This window comes from Trematomus bernacchii, unplaced genomic scaffold, assembly GCF_902827165.1.
Source record: "Trematomus bernacchii unplaced genomic scaffold, fTreBer1.1, whole genome shotgun sequence".
NCBI lineage: Eukaryota > Metazoa > Chordata > Actinopteri > Perciformes > Nototheniidae > Trematomus > Trematomus bernacchii.
Genome location: NW_022987714.1, coordinates 2,291,503 through 2,307,487, shown reverse-complemented (window position 1 = coordinate 2,307,487; position 15,985 = coordinate 2,291,503).

The following is a 15,985-nucleotide window of genomic DNA, read 5'->3' as shown; positions in this document are numbered from 1 at the left end:
CCTATCACTCCTGTCACTGTTAATAGATTACGGTCACTGCTTTGAAGACAGGGAACTGGTCACCGTGATGATTTGTAAAAGTCACTTCAGCCCAAATGGCCAGACGTGCGGGAATCTGGGTGTTCTCTGAAGCTGACGGTAAATCCCGTAGAGACTGCAGTGCCGTCACACTGCGTAGCTCTCCTGCGAAGATCACTCACGCCAGACTCCATTAGCAAAAGGCTGCTCTCCACATGTCACCTTTTGAACAAAGAGACATGTATTCATCCAACACTAAAGGAGGAATGCTAGCAGCCATAAATAAGGTTTCGGTAAACACGGTCTGACACGAGAAAGAAGCCTGAGTAATTAATGTAAAAAGCAATGTTGTATAACGTTTTTAGATTGGAGTATGTGCTGCAGTGCTTGATAGTGTGTGTGTGTGTGTGTGTGTGTGTGTGTGTGTGTTAGATCTGTAATGAAATGACTTTCAGATAATCTGAGCTGATGTGTTTCATAGTAAGGATCAGATGATAAAAGAGAGAGGTGATTCTTAAAGACAGGAGTTGATTGTCAAAGAAACCTATGTGTCACTTCCTGATACTGTGTTTGCACTGTGTGTGCTGTTTCTTTTAATAAAACACAGTGTATGAGCATAATATAATGTAATTTCTGCAGTTCAGCCCAGAGAGCACTATTTAGTTATGCACATTAGTAAATTAAATATTGCATTTATATAATGGTAGTGTTTTCTTGCACTTTTCTCTTCCAAATATCATGTTACTGCATTTGTGATTAGGCTTTCCCTGAAGTATTATCAGTATTGGTTTTGATATCCACCTGCTGTCGCAATGACATCATGGTATTGATTCCCCGGATGACTGCTGTGGAGAACTGAGTCACGTTTCCCGGAGAGGTTTGAGGATAAGCCAGTGAGGAAACCCCCTGTGGGCATGCTTTGGGCAGGGCAGAATACATCATGTCGCTTCTTTTTTATACAAATCTCTGAGATGCTGCTTCAAAGATGGTTTATGACACACTTTTCATAACACCACAGCCCTTACCTGCCTCAATAGGCTGCTCACAGTGTGATTGGATAATAAAACCGCCTCTTCGAGCTCAAGGAGTCACACAGCTCTCTTTCACGTGACCTACAGCAGACCTTAATTAGTACGGCAGCAGATTGTCATTTGCATTTACGTGCCCCAGTGAGGAGAGGGGAGGTGGCGTGCATATGGGGGAAGGATAGTGGCACTTCAGGGCCCGTTTGCTTAACAGACCCCAAAGGTGCAGTCAATTCAGAAGGGTTGTTATTGAAGCTAATTATAATCGTGGATAAATAAATGTATTTCATCGTTCCAAATGTTCTGTGTGGTATACAGGTACAGTGAATGGTTCATTTGTTAAACTACACAGAAACAGATTGTCTTTCTTTATTAAATTACCCCAAATGACAATATTTCTCAGACTGACTTATGTTTTAGCACTTTTTAACATAAAATAGTCTTTGAATTTCTCCCTGTTCACCATCTTCACTGATCCATTGATAAAGAAACTCAAGAGAGCGTCATTATTTCAAAGTGTGCCCTGATCCCGACAAAAGATCCGCCTTATACCTGCTGGGAATTCCTGTCTCTGGAGAACAGGAGCTGTGCAGCCCTGTAAGACGCCTCCTTTTATTCAGCAGGCAGCGACATTTAGATGTTACATGCCTAAGGCGGTTTGCTTTCAAGTAAGAAAAGCCTTTGTTATTGCATTGATATAACATCTATTCTGTGGTATCATGTTGAGATATTGTGCAGTTTTTGCACTCTACCATTAAATGCGTGTTCCTTATGTGAGTTTCCATTGAATGTCGGATCATTTAGACTGAAAACATAATCTGCCCCATCAGGGTTTTATGTATTACACGTACAATCTAAAAAGGAGATACATTAAAGCAACAAGAGGGACTTTTTGACCAGGTTTCTCCATTGTTCAATAAAATGTCCTTAATTATAATCAAACATGCTTTTTAATATAATAAAGACACAGATTTACCTTGCTTAAGGTTTTGTCTCTGCATGAGTAAAATCATCTGGGTTAAATGTGTCTTTTGTAGATCATTATCTCTATCATTTGTCAGGCTTGTTGTCAGATGTACACATGCTACTGGCCAGTTTAATATCTAACATCATCCCTCATACTGTCTTCATGCTGCTAACTAACACTCATGCAAATATTCTCTGCAGTGATTTGCATTTAGCTGCAGAGATCAATGCTCCATTGTCTGACATCGCTCTTGATTCTCCTGTATACCTGTAGCGCACCGATTCCCCCACATGTGATCTCATGTCACATGTATTTCTTTGTTAAACACTATCCACAGAAAATGGAAGATTGTTTTTCTCCTGTACTCCATATTGACCACTCCCCTGTACTTAAGTGTCTTGGTGATTGACAGCTAGGATCTCTGAAAGCCTCTGCTGACATCTTATTGCTCTGGGTCAGAAACTGGCTAACAGGGGTTAGCCTTCAATCCCCTCCATATCTACTCTATTCACTTCCTCCCTGCTTTTTTTCACTGTCCACTATCTTTCTGCCTCCTTATAGAATTTCTTGCACTGCTGTAAATTATTGACTAGTCTGCAGTCCCGTGAGATTGAGCTAGTGTGCTGTTGTTGTCCGTCAGCAGGAGCTCAGAGCTTTTTTTTGGTGGATTCCCAAAACCAAAATGGTGGGATTTGTCATGTCCAGAGTCTAAGGCAAGGGGAAGGATATCATTTCAATCCCTGCTAGCTACATACTGACTGATGGGCAGAACATAGTGTATGAATACATACATTTGTATTGTATGAATTTGGCTGCTTTAGATGACTGCAATCAATAGTGCATAACATAGTGCAAACAACATAGTGAAAACAGTAGTGCAAACAGTGAGAAATGTTGCAAAAATCCTATTAAATTACTTACTGTTTTTGTTACTGTACAACAACATGTTTGTCATGAAAAAAAGTCAGATTCTTGGATTGTACTGATTTGGCTGTTTGTGTCAAAATGTGCACTTTGTCAAGTTCAATCCATTGAAGAACACATTTCTTTAAGGTTATCAGTGAGTCCTGCAGATACAAAACTGAAAATAGTAGTATTCATGTAGAAAACACTGAAACGGATAATACCAGGACGGGTAATATTGTTTCTTTTTCCTATTGTCAACAGCGAAAATATGAAGAATAACAATATATAATTAGTCCCTCTAGTACTTCTTCCCATTGTCTATACCTTTGTGACCCTAAAGCCCATTTGTCCCTACTGAAGACAAAGGAACATCTTCATTGTTTATATTATCAACTGGACTCTGTAGTTTCTAACTTAACTAGGGCCTACTGTTTTTAATGTAATTGTGGCAGCAATAATACATATACGTATATAGACTACAAGTGCCCATGTTCATATTAAAGTTAATTAACAATGATGTGTTTTAATTATTTATGGATTAGGTCTCTGACAGATAATGAAGTTATATAAGCCTTTACTTACATAGAAATGTATTTATAGCTGGATCAATTATTTATTTATTTTCTAAACAATAAGAAAACTATGGAAAATCACCAGGCTTAACCTTTCTCATGTTTCCATATGTGATGGCTCGTTCCTGTTGGTATTTACTGCAAATGTTTAAAACAATTATGATCACATTTGGTGTCTCTTCAGTTTGATATCAAAGCTTTATCTCATTAACTCTCTTGATCATCCATTTAACATTGAATACATGTAACAGTGTTGCTGAGTCATTTTAACTTGAGCATGAGTTGTTTTTTATAGTTTTCCACATACATATTGTAATACTTCTAAAAAGCTGATGTATCTTTGTCGGAGGCCAGCTTGTGATGAGTTGGTTTTGATCCTAATTGTTAAACTCAGTAACCTGAGTCTGCGCCCGGAGACGGCAGCTCGTTCAGGGGAATGTTGTTTCATGCGGTGTGAGGAAGACCTTGCTGCTGAAGATGAATGCTGCTTCATTGTACTTCATTGTCCTGGACTTATTATTCCTGTGACAGTGTGACATCACCCCCCAGCTCTGAACAGGGGTTTTTGAACAGTATTGAGTGGCTCAAGGTTGCCATCAGATGTGACTTTAAATTGGCTTGAATCCCTGCTATGAAAAGCCGCTGCTGCACGTACAGCGGTATGTGTTGTGAAATTACCTGTTGCTTAGGAACCAGAGTGACTTGGTGCTTGAAAGCAGGCTTTGCCAAGGTCTTTGAACACAGGAATTCATCTACAAGTGTTTATTATTTATACTTTCTATTATGTAACTATGTTGCTCGCATTTTGAGGCAGATTAACCATTATATCTTATCTTCTAATTTTGCTGAGGAGATCCTTATGTTTGACTATTTTGAAGAGATTTAGTATTTGTATCATCTCTTGTCGTTCTTATATGAACTGCTTGTGAATGAAATAGCCTAAATGGTGTTACTCGTTCACTCCTAAGCCTATTTTGTTGTTGTTATCCCGTATGCACATTTCACAACCATTTAAAGGTATGTGTAAAAACATATGTTCAGCTTACTGAGGATCTTGGTGATTGAGAGGCCTTGAGAAAAACTGCCCACATGTTTGGCCCTGCGACACATGTTGTCATTGTCGCTGAGCATGGTGATTAAATGCTTCTCACCTGAGGGATTCAATGATATGCTTCACAGGTGTCTGAAATATGCAAACCTGAAGTGTTACAAAATACCGGACTGCCATCCTTTTCACCAGTTTCAAACTATTATTATCATGAATCATGGTAAAAGGATGAAGTCCATGCCAAGGAGGAGCCCATTCAGTTTTGGTTTGGATCAGAATCAATGGGATTAATCATGCATTATTTATCCATTATTGATACAGCTTTGGTGGAGGTGTGCTGTTCATATTAAAATAGCCATTTTGCATTGAAAGGCCTCGAAGTAATGTATTATTCCGTGTAAAATAGACTTTTGTAAATGCCAATATATCCCAAAGAGGTTTGAGAAAATGCTACTCCCAGTGAGCACATTTAACACTGAGGCAAAGGAGGGTGTTCCTTGATAAAACATCTCCATCTGAAATTAAAGAGCCTCCAGAAAGTGCTCGAAGCCTTTACAATTAAGGTAATCGGACACCAAATCACAGCTGTTGCCAGAAATAAAGAAAAAACAACAACAATTCTTTCTTGTATGATTATCCAGAAATAAGACTACAGAGACATGCAGGCATGTTGCTGTACTGAGAATTGTGCGGGGCAGAATTTAAAGTCAATGGTTTTCAAAAGCAGCTAATCAACGTCTTATTATTCTACACAGGCAAAATATAGAAGTCTTTCCTTGATTAGGGAATACTGTTAAAGTGAGTGTAGTGGACACCTTCCCACCCTCTCTCCCTGATTAGCACTCCCACTGTGAGGCAAAGCGCGGGTCGAATGAAGGCGGCAGACGCAGTCCCATCAGCGGGGGCCGCATCAGAGGAACAGCAGCACTTCAAATGGAGGTTTTCAAGGCATACAGTCATACATTTTTCATCTGCAACCGGCTTTGAGGCAGGAGAGGGGGCAGGCTCCAATTGAAGGCTTCTAACAACAAACCAAGGCTTTGAGAAACAAAAGGTAGACGGGGGAAGGGCACTTGAAATGAGAAACAACAAAAATCCTTTGTTTACAATAGACGAACAAGGAGCTGTTGACAAAGTCAATGTGGCTGCTGAAGTCAGCAGAGTAGCAAACATCACAGCGCAATCAAAAGATAATGGCAGAGCAACAATTGTGACAACTGTATGCTTCAAATAATTGCTGCCACAACAAGAAACTTGAATAGATTCGTAACTTGCAATTTGTTTTGCTGTCATTTTTAATTACGGTGTCGAATCTGAATAGGTTTTTCTATGAGGGCGTAAATTGCCGTAAAAAGTATCTTGTGAGCAAATACTCAAAATGTTTTTAAAATCCCATAAACAATATGAGGGGAGCTAAATACTAAAAACTCCAAAAACCACTAAGATATTATGCTTTACAATATTAATGGATAAAGTCCTCTATGAGTTGGCCAAAAAGAACGTTTAATTGCATTAGATTGTACAGGTGTACCTTAAAAAAAATCGTTCCCTGATTTTTACACAGCAGTAAATAGATTTTTATTAAATTACTTTGTCAATAATAAGTTATAATGGTGCTGAGCTTTTATTTTGAAATGCACGTTAGCAGTTCTTGAAGCCTTCAGTATAATAATGTATCTTAGTCTAAGCTTGAACTACGGGCAAATGTGTATTTTTAGCACAGCCCTTTTGGTAGCCGGTGTCTTATTAGTATGCTGTAAATATTGAATGGGCACTTCCAAGACCCTGCTCTTCAAAGACGGCACACCATCTCTTTCAAAATTCAGAAGCGTTAATATATTTCTTATCATTGTACAACTAAACCTTACCAAAATCCTCCTAGGCCTCTGTGTCATTTGATCCAGGCGACTCTTTATCTGCGAGGTGAATCAGAAATATGAACCTGTGCTTGGGTAAATGCATCCTGGCCATAAAACGCTGCCCCGCATCTCATAAGCAGACAGTGGAGCTCTGCAGAGCGTCTGCAAATTTAATGACTGATTTTCCCGGCACTGCTGAGTCCTTTGGGTGCAGAGCCCGTCTGGATGCTAATGTAGCCTGACATCTCCATCCTTGTTTAAACAACCTCTGTTATCCTGAATGGAATACTGCAACGGCAAATTAAAGGCAACTTTGATAAAAAAAAGATGCATCTGAACTCTACTGCTCTACTTTTTCTGTACACTCAGATCCCAGCCTTGTCTGATTTGATTCTGAAAATATTGTGTAGGCGATGTACAAGATGAAAGCCCTTTCAACACAAACAAGGGTTTTACTTATTTACTGTTGAGTCAAGTTTTTATGTATGCAGCATAGTTTAGAGGATTTAACACGTCAAGTACAATTCAGTGACGGATGACGTTTCATACTAATTGTATCATCATGCATTTCACGTTACTTATTGTCTCAACTGAGAGAAGTGTCACAAGCTTGGTGGACATTCTGTGAAACTCAACACATCTTCACATGAACTCCCCTGTAAGGTTCATTTTTCTGACTTCAGACGATGTTTAAATGACAATGAATAAGAATGTAGTCATTGCAAATGTTGCTTGACAGAGGCCTCTTACTGCAGTAGCCAGTTGCTGTGCATTGATCCCAGTTGTCCATGTCTGATTCCTGGTCCTTGCCAGTTTGGGAATCTAGAACAGATGTTGCATTTTGAGAAAGCTTCATCCTCACTTTGGTGGTCAATTGTCATTTCCATGAATTCAATTTTCAATTTTTTTTAATGGATTTCTGCACTTCCGCATGAGAAAAGTGGATTAAGTACCTCATCACTTACATTAGAAACACATAAGGAAGAGATATCACAATGGCCATCTCAAGGAGCAAGCAAAACAGTGAAAAAACGTTAGCCTATATTTGTATCAGAATTGATTATCTCTTCTAATAAAGTTGCAGATACTTCCGGAGGGTTTGGCCTAAGTGAGAAAAAGTCATGTATTTATTCATTTCTAATATAGTTAATGGGTTAAAGTCCATTAATCCCAGCCTGCAAGCCAGCCTGAGTTTGGTGAGCGAAGGTGGAAATATGTAAGTAAGTATGCTGCGGTGAGTCCAGATCCAGCAGTGGCATCCAGATGAAGCTATGCATTTGTTCAAGAGATTAGAGGCAGCGTGGTGTCACAAGGGCAGTCAGGCCTCGAGCTGTACGACTGGAAGCAGGTGGCACGTTTTCTACGTCTTGGCTAAGAGGGATTAGGCCTCTGGAGGGAGAGGGAGCGTATTTGATTAGCCTGTTCAAAGGTTCGGGGGGACGCTGGCCTGTTCATGTGATTAGCTTGAGCTGGACTGATTTCTGAGGAGGTGTGTTTTGTAACGTCTTGCGAAAGAAAACACAGTTATTTCAGTGGAAAGGACCTCTTAGCTTTCTGCCTTCTCTGGAATTTTAAAAAGCTGGTCAGTCAGCGACTTGTGTGCCCACAGTATGAAAATTAAACATATACTGTTCAGTTCATAATGAAGTTACTTTGTTAGTAACAACCAAAAAACGTGGTTCTCATGTATTTTAATGTCCTAGAAACCCCCCCCCCCCCCCCCCCCCCCAAATTGCACAAAACAATATGCCAACATAGATCTCATCTGTGTGGCGTACAGTTTGTAAATGGTTCCCTCAAAAACTGATAAATTGGCTTAATTAGAACATAGGAAATCCCATAAGTGTTATTTGATCAGCATACTGCATATGTTTGCATCTCTGCGTTCACAGGCAGAGTAGAGTAGAGTCTGGTGGGCGGGGGTGTCGGCAGGTGACCCGCTGCACCCCCCAACCCACACACTGCGCCTCCCGGGAGGAGAGGGCTCCGAGGGCTGCCTGCCTTACAGGGAGTGTGAGCAGCCCAGAGAACAGCACCAGCGCACAGGACGGAGTTATCGGGTGATGTTGTGTGGGCTCGACTTCAGATCGCACAAAGAGCTCAGAACACAGAACATGATCTGTCTGGGTCGAGGGTTACTATCTCGCTCTGGCTCATTTCATTAGGATGATTTTTGGCGAATCCCTTCTGATTTTAAAATTGTTAGTGACATGCTAAAAGCCATGAATGCTTTCAGGCGATATGACTCTATCTGCTGCTCTAAAACTAAATGGTTTTTTATTCATATAATTAAATGGGGTAGAAAAGAAACAGGCAGGAATAGTATTTCAGTATTTTTAGATGCATTAAACTCCTCTCAATGCAGAGCTCAGGAGCATAGCATTGTCTTAAGCCCTCGAGTTCTCAATTCTGCACCCTGGAAGGAGTAACCAGCAGAAAATATGACTTACTTTATAACTGATATGAGACGTCATGGTTGATTGAGATCAAGGCTGTGTGCAAGAAATCTTAAAATTGGGAAGCTGTTTGTAAAGCTTTGGCCAGATAATGCACATCATGCTAGTCCACCCTGATGTAAAGATGTAATGCCTTTTAGTGCTTTAGATGTCTTTTTTGTACTGTAATCTTTCAATTTTACACTACTGTGACTCAAAGTGAATTAAAGAGCTCTTTTAAGGTGCAATGATGCACATTTTTCTCCCGATAGTTCGCAGAATATTTAGGAAATGTGGGTTCCCTATCCCTGCGTTCAGTACAGCTAACCTTTCAAGTACTGACTGAAGTCCCAACATCAAGAGAAGGAAACATATCGAAATGCATGTCTCTGAAGTCCCTCTGTCGCTGAGGAAGACATTCATTTGGAGGTGAAAATGTAGGCGTATGCCTTTTGAGAAACTGTTGCACTTGACTGGTCTCTTTCTGGATGTTAATGCATTATATTTTCCACTAGTTTGTGGGGAGTATTGACAGAAAAATGTGCATATCTGTGTAAAAAATTGCATTGCTTTTATGTGCAAACCGGCTCATTTGATGATAATTGTCGAGCATGGGTCTGCGTATACATGGAGCTCGGTGTCTGCCTGTTAAGTGACAGCATAATTACACACAAGGCTAAATAAGGCTCTGAATGAGTGTGCAGAGTGATAGCAGTGGATGTGGAGGGAATACTGATGGTCTAACAATGTTTCTGAAGCCTCTTCCCTTTGTTCAGGTTCCTGCTGTATTTGCCTACGGCCGCCTCCTCCCCTCTGCAGCGAAGCGAGCTCATTGGAGGACGGCAAAGTCACGGGTTGACGTTCATGTCCGCAGAGTGAAGGATTTTAACTGTTGCTAAGGTATTTTAAATGGTTAGTTGACCATTACAGGACATCATTTGCTGTCCATCGTCACCAGCTGATTGCTAGGAGATAGCATGGAATTTGTTGAAAGTGTGAAATCTCAGAATTACTCAGTTTCTCAGCAGGCCAGTCAGTCTGCACTATCACTTGCTGTCTGGGATGTTGATGGCTTCAGGCAATATTTGTTATTGAGATTGACCCACATCATGTTGCATTTCTTTATATTGAACGTCTTTTAAATCTTCTGCCAAGAGATATTTGGCAACGACTCCTGCTGTCTACTGAAAGGCCTCTTTTAGATGGAAACAAAATCTCAGGTTCATCCTCAGTTCAGAGCTCATGGAGGAGGAAAGCTATTTCAGCGCTGCAGACTGGGGGAGGCAGGGAAGAAAAGGATTTCTCAATTTCTTTCCTTCATTTTCTATGCTTGTATGGAATTAAAAACTCAATGAACTGTCTATTGTGTTGGAGGTTATACTGCAGAACATGACTAACAGACATACAGACATTTAAAACAACGCCAAAAAGGAGCTGTAACACTATCTATGCAAAAGATCTGAATGAATAATGAAAAGAAAAATGGTCTATCTGTGTTTCTATTTGCAGTGATGGCTGACATTGGGAGCATCACCTCCTGCTTCTTGCATTAACACCCCTGCAGCCTTTACACAACTCCAAATTGGAGCCAGTCCAGGTGAGCTCACACATCCACACAAAGACACACACTCCAACATCTCTTTCTGGATGACAAACTGGTGCAGAGAATATGTTCAGTACATGTTACTGCACTGTACTGAAGGTGACAATGTATTTGCCAACATTTCACTGCCTCCCTGCACCTCTACCTGTCATTTAATTGGTACAACATATCTATGTTACCTCCTCGCTCCAGTTAAACTAAAAATAAGCTCAGTCAAACGCCAGCAGCAGCTTGTCTCCTGCTACTTCTCTGCTCCTCTACCCTCCTCGTGATACTCTAGTTTAAATGTAGGTTCACCTCAGACCACACACCATCGTTATGTGTGCGTTCAGAGAGGAGAGCGCAGCCGCTGGCCCTGTCTGTGTTTCTGGGGGAGCTCATCATGGCGGCTGCGTGAAGCAGCGTGAGGCTGGGCTGCCTGGGACTGTTGGTATTGAGCAGGGAGCAGCGCCCCGGGCACAATCCATCAAAAAGGAGCTGTTGCACTGTGGGAATAGACATGAATAATCCATGCTTTCTTTACCCTTTCCTGTGTAACTATGCCTATCCCATTACAATCTCTGTTGCCTTTTCTTCAAATATCCAACTGCTGTATTTGTATTAATCATTTATTTCAACTCTTATTATTTTATAACATCCAGTCCTTATCTTCAAATATATAATTGGGAGATTTGATGTACTCCGTGCAACCTTAAAATATTACAGAAAGAAAAGCTGATAAAGATGTCTGATGTTAATATTCCTTTATTTAGTTTTACTGTAAGCTATTTTTATTAAGATTACAAAAATAGATTTTGTGTTATTTGGCATGTCCCAAAACATAATCTCCATCTTTATCAGACTAACAATAATTGCATAAAAAATGAATAACCAAACCCACAATCTTAAAACTAAAATAACTAACATTTCTCAATTGTTCTACCATGTAGGATGGCAAATATGGTTCTGTAGGACATCACATTTAATTATTATTCTAACTGTGCTACTTTTAAAAGGAAAGTAAGTCAAGCTGATTAATTACCCAGGGTAAAGGACCTCAATCATATGTATTATTATTATTACTATTATTATTAATTTCTATGATGTTGGAAGGGCTCGTTTTACTACTACACATGTTATTTTATTTGTCATTATTGTGACTAAAATGCAGGGTTAGTTGCAGCAGGAAGATAAAGGGCTAGTGGACTGAATCTGGTTGAATATGGTGTGTAAAGAACAGATTTGATGGATGATTCGAGCTTTGGGGGCTTTCTAGTTTGCAGTTTTTTTATGGGGGTCGTAAACATTGATTTGTGCAGCGTTGTTAATGGAGGACCCTCTTGAGAGCTCTGAGCCGTAATCACTGTTTGTGAAGTCCTGTGTTTTTTTTCTCCTATCTACAGATGATAGCCTCACTAACCTTCAACACTATTCCTCACTAGGTGAATAAAGCAGTGACTGCTGCTGCTGGAGAGATTTCATACCACAGAACTGGGTTGTAGTTTAATGGACTACTGCCCCACTGTGGCAGTAACATTGCTGTGCCCATTGTACCTGTTTCCTCCCTTTAACCACATATACTGTACAACCTTCCCTGGGTGTGAACTCACTTTTCCCCATCCAACATCAGCTGGTTTATATATTTATTATCATCCTCACATTTCCCCTTCGTTTTGCTGATAAATTAATTAAATCCTCTGGTGGTGATGAATATCCAGTGAGACGTGAGGAGGGGTTTACGGGCTCTGGATTGGAGCAATTATAATATGGACAAATCGTTTGGCTTTAATTAGATCTTGGAATATCTGATAAGACACCCAATCTCATTTTTTTATTTTTTTATTTTAACAGCTCTGTGCCTGCGAGATGAAAAAGATGCTAACTTAATCAAGCAAAGTGAGAATTTGATATGAACTGATTCTCTTCATTGATCTTGTGCCCACCAGGTGGTATTGAATAGCATGATTTTAAATGCGAGCATGTGATACTGCATAACTTAAACTGACCATTAGAGATGTGCTATGTTTGCAGATTGGGCTGTGTGAGGGATTTGTGATGTGCACGCTCTCTACCGTCCTTCCTGCTCAATAAATCTTGCTTTTAGGTTCTCCTGCAGACTATGGTTAACCCCGATGAAGATCGCTCTACACTAGATATTCTGCCCAGTGCGGCCATGATTGTTCCTTAATATCACTCAAACAGGTCAGTCAGAAAAAATATCCCCCCCCAGCTCTTATTCTGCCTCCATGAGCAGTAAAATCAATATGCTCTGGCTGTGCAGCTGGTGGGCGAGGCCGGTGCTTCTAGAGAGGAGCAAATGCACACCAGCGTGCGCACATCCTGCAGAGCACTAATGCACCTCGGGGCTCTGACATCAATTAAGTGAGACAATGGACAACTGTTCTGTGCACTGCAAGCTAAAAGGCTTGAATATGTGAATGCAATGTGGGCGTGATTATGTTTTGGAAGGAACCGCCTTTAATAATAATGCATCTGTTAAAGTGACATTTTTGCACCAAGGCCCTCTTTTATGTCGTGGTAATTTCTAATCATATTTTTAGGAATAGTTTGACCTTTGACCTTTTCTTTACTGAGATAATAAGATTGCTTCGCTCATGTTGTACGCCAAATATGAAGCTAAACCAGCAACCATTTAGCTTAGCTTTAGCATTGAGACCGGAAACAGGGTGGACCAAACTTTTTCTTGGATGTGAGCAGTGACTTACTAGAGGTTTCTTGATAACCTCACGATGATGACAAAACTTTAGGAAGTCACTGCTTTCAGCCAAAAAATCTACGTAACATCACAAAAAGCACAACTTATCGTTTTTACATTTTCGCACATAATAAACATGGTAGATAACAGGTATTAATTAGCGAGCTACAGATTTGCTCGAGGTGGATTTTGTTACATTTGGATTGACCTATGGCTTGCTGTTTCCAAACCTTATGCTAAGACAAGCTAACAGGCTGCTATCTGTAGCTTCATTTTAGGTACAAAAAAATTGTCTTATGCAAAAAAAGGAAATAAGCATTTTTGTGAAAGTCTATTTATTTTAAGGGTCAAACTGTACGCAGAGTTATATTGAAAAGAACAGGAGATGCTTTTGAAGTGGTTTCATTCCCAATACTCTGTACTGGATGTTTACTCTTATTTCGTATTAATACATGTTTATTCTCTCTTTTTCTAATCTCTGATAAAAAAACAGAAAAGGTGAATAAGGTGTGAGTTTAAAGTCTTATATAGAGCCTGGTATCATTTTTCAGACTGTGTTATGTGTTTGAGTCTGGCCTGTCTGGACACAGTTGGAGCTTTTCCATCTCTACGTTTCCTGCACCTACCGGTCTTCTAATAATAGTAGAGCGGTTGCCAAGGTGCAAATGGTACAACTCAATGTTTTATTTATTTTGTTCACTCAAATGTATTTCCTAGCAGAGTGTCAGAACCTTAATCTGCAGCAGGGATGGCCGTCCACGCCCACATCATGTTTTCATTTATGCCTTTTTGTCAGTGGGGGAAGCCATTACAAATTCGTATTACTCGAGGAAATCGAGGAGCAATTCTCTCTTTCCACAGAAGCCATGTTTCAATCAGTCAATTGAATGCAAATGGAATATTCATAAACCAGAAGTAACATCTGAAGATTTTCTTTGTTTTATTTTGAAACAATATTCTGCATAGTAAAATTCTTAATAATAAAGAATTCTTAATACTAATAATGTTTTTTCTGTCATTTGGTTTTAAAGAATGATGCTCTCCACCCCACAAGCAGCAGGATTGGCTGTGACCACAGTATTTTTCCGCCCTCCAGCCTTCCTCCTCCACACCTCGCTGCACAGAGCTGACTTCAGGTATGCTTGTTCTGCTCTTTTTGGCCCTCTTAAATTGGGTTTCCCCCTGAAGTGCTTCCAGAAAGACGACGGGATAATGTATCAAAAAAGCATCCAGATCAAATCAAAAGCTCTGTGTTCCTCTTGATGGCTGAATCTGAGCAAGGAGGGGCAGGGCATGGCTGACGTCCCAGAGTCATGGCGGGGGGCTGGACTCCAGTATGTCTTCCTCTCCTCTCTCAGAGCGCTCTGTTTGTCACTCGCTATCACCGTCTGTCACGCCACAGAGCGCCACGGCCACACACTCTCCTCACATGCATCTTTCCATCTTGGCCATGATGGCAAGCGGTCCCTCAACACCTCAAAAAGGAAACATGTCATCCCTCTCTTCTCACACAGTGCTAAAAAGGCCCCTCGGCCCCCGGGGGAGCTCTATTCTTCCTCTGGCGATCGATACGCTGAACCCTCGCCTTCATTCATCTACCTATATATCCGTCTTCCTGTCTTTACGCCTTGCCATTTGTCTCCAGCCTGTACCACTTGTCTGTATGCTCACTGAGGATCTCTCAATGGCTTTTGTTAGTGATCAATATACTCTGTACCTCTCTCTTTCAAATATAAATTATGAATATTAGTGGTTTTAATATGGATCTTAAAAGCAGGACATCCTGCTCCTGGTATGTCCTCATTACGTACCGTGAGTGCAGTCCTTCCCACTGATGCAAATCTCTCACATTGTAATATATTCCGCCTGTTTGGATTTTGCTTTCCTTAGCATTTCTCTCCAAAATGTCCCTTAGATTGCTTTTTTCCCCTCTGCATTCAACCCCCACGCAAGCAGTATTGATCGCTCAGTGCACTAATTATCCTGCTTGGCCTTGGATGTCTCTGTGAATTGCAGTCAGTCTTTGATCGACATGTCTGGATGTCTTGCATTACCGTTAAAAAGGGACAGAAGCTGTTTTTATTACAGATATTAAGAGTATGTTTAGGTTTTGACTCCTGATCTTTATATAAACAAGTGTGACACCTTCCTAAATGACCAATATGTCTATCTGCAGATCCTATGCTGAACAATAAGCTCTTAACTTGGCTGAGCATCACCTACTGTATGTGGGTGTGTATGTATGAGGACAGTATTCACATATGCATCCATGCATATGTGATATTCTGTATATATGTATGTGTGTGTGCATATGTGCACGCGCCTGTGGGCAAAAGTACAGGTCGGTACATCCTGCTCTGCCGCCATCTGTGCTCAGGCAGGCAACAGGCCACTTCATACTCAGCCTCTCCATACTGCACATTGCTCTGTTTGTTTTTATTCATTGATTTATTAAGTTATTTAAATGTCATCAGTTTTGTGTCAGTATTTAAAAAAAAAAGATGTGCCAGTCTGATGCCGGCATTTAATTACCTGGAGCTCCTGAAATATTTCAAATGTATACTTATAGCTACATTTGTGCCGACTTCAATTTAAAAGCAGGGTTAGGATTAGGTTTAACTGTGTCACTGAAAGGTTTATACAATAACACTTTATCTATCATTCCCCTTTTTGTAAGATTTGTGCATCTCTATTTTTACACATTCAAAATATGTCTTGAATTAACCGAGGATGTTTAATATTGATATAGTAGGAAACGTGTCCACCAACACACGGGGGAATCCGTGACCTTAGATTGAATTATACATGTATTTGCGTAGCATTACGATTCTAGATACATCCTCCCACTGTTTCCATG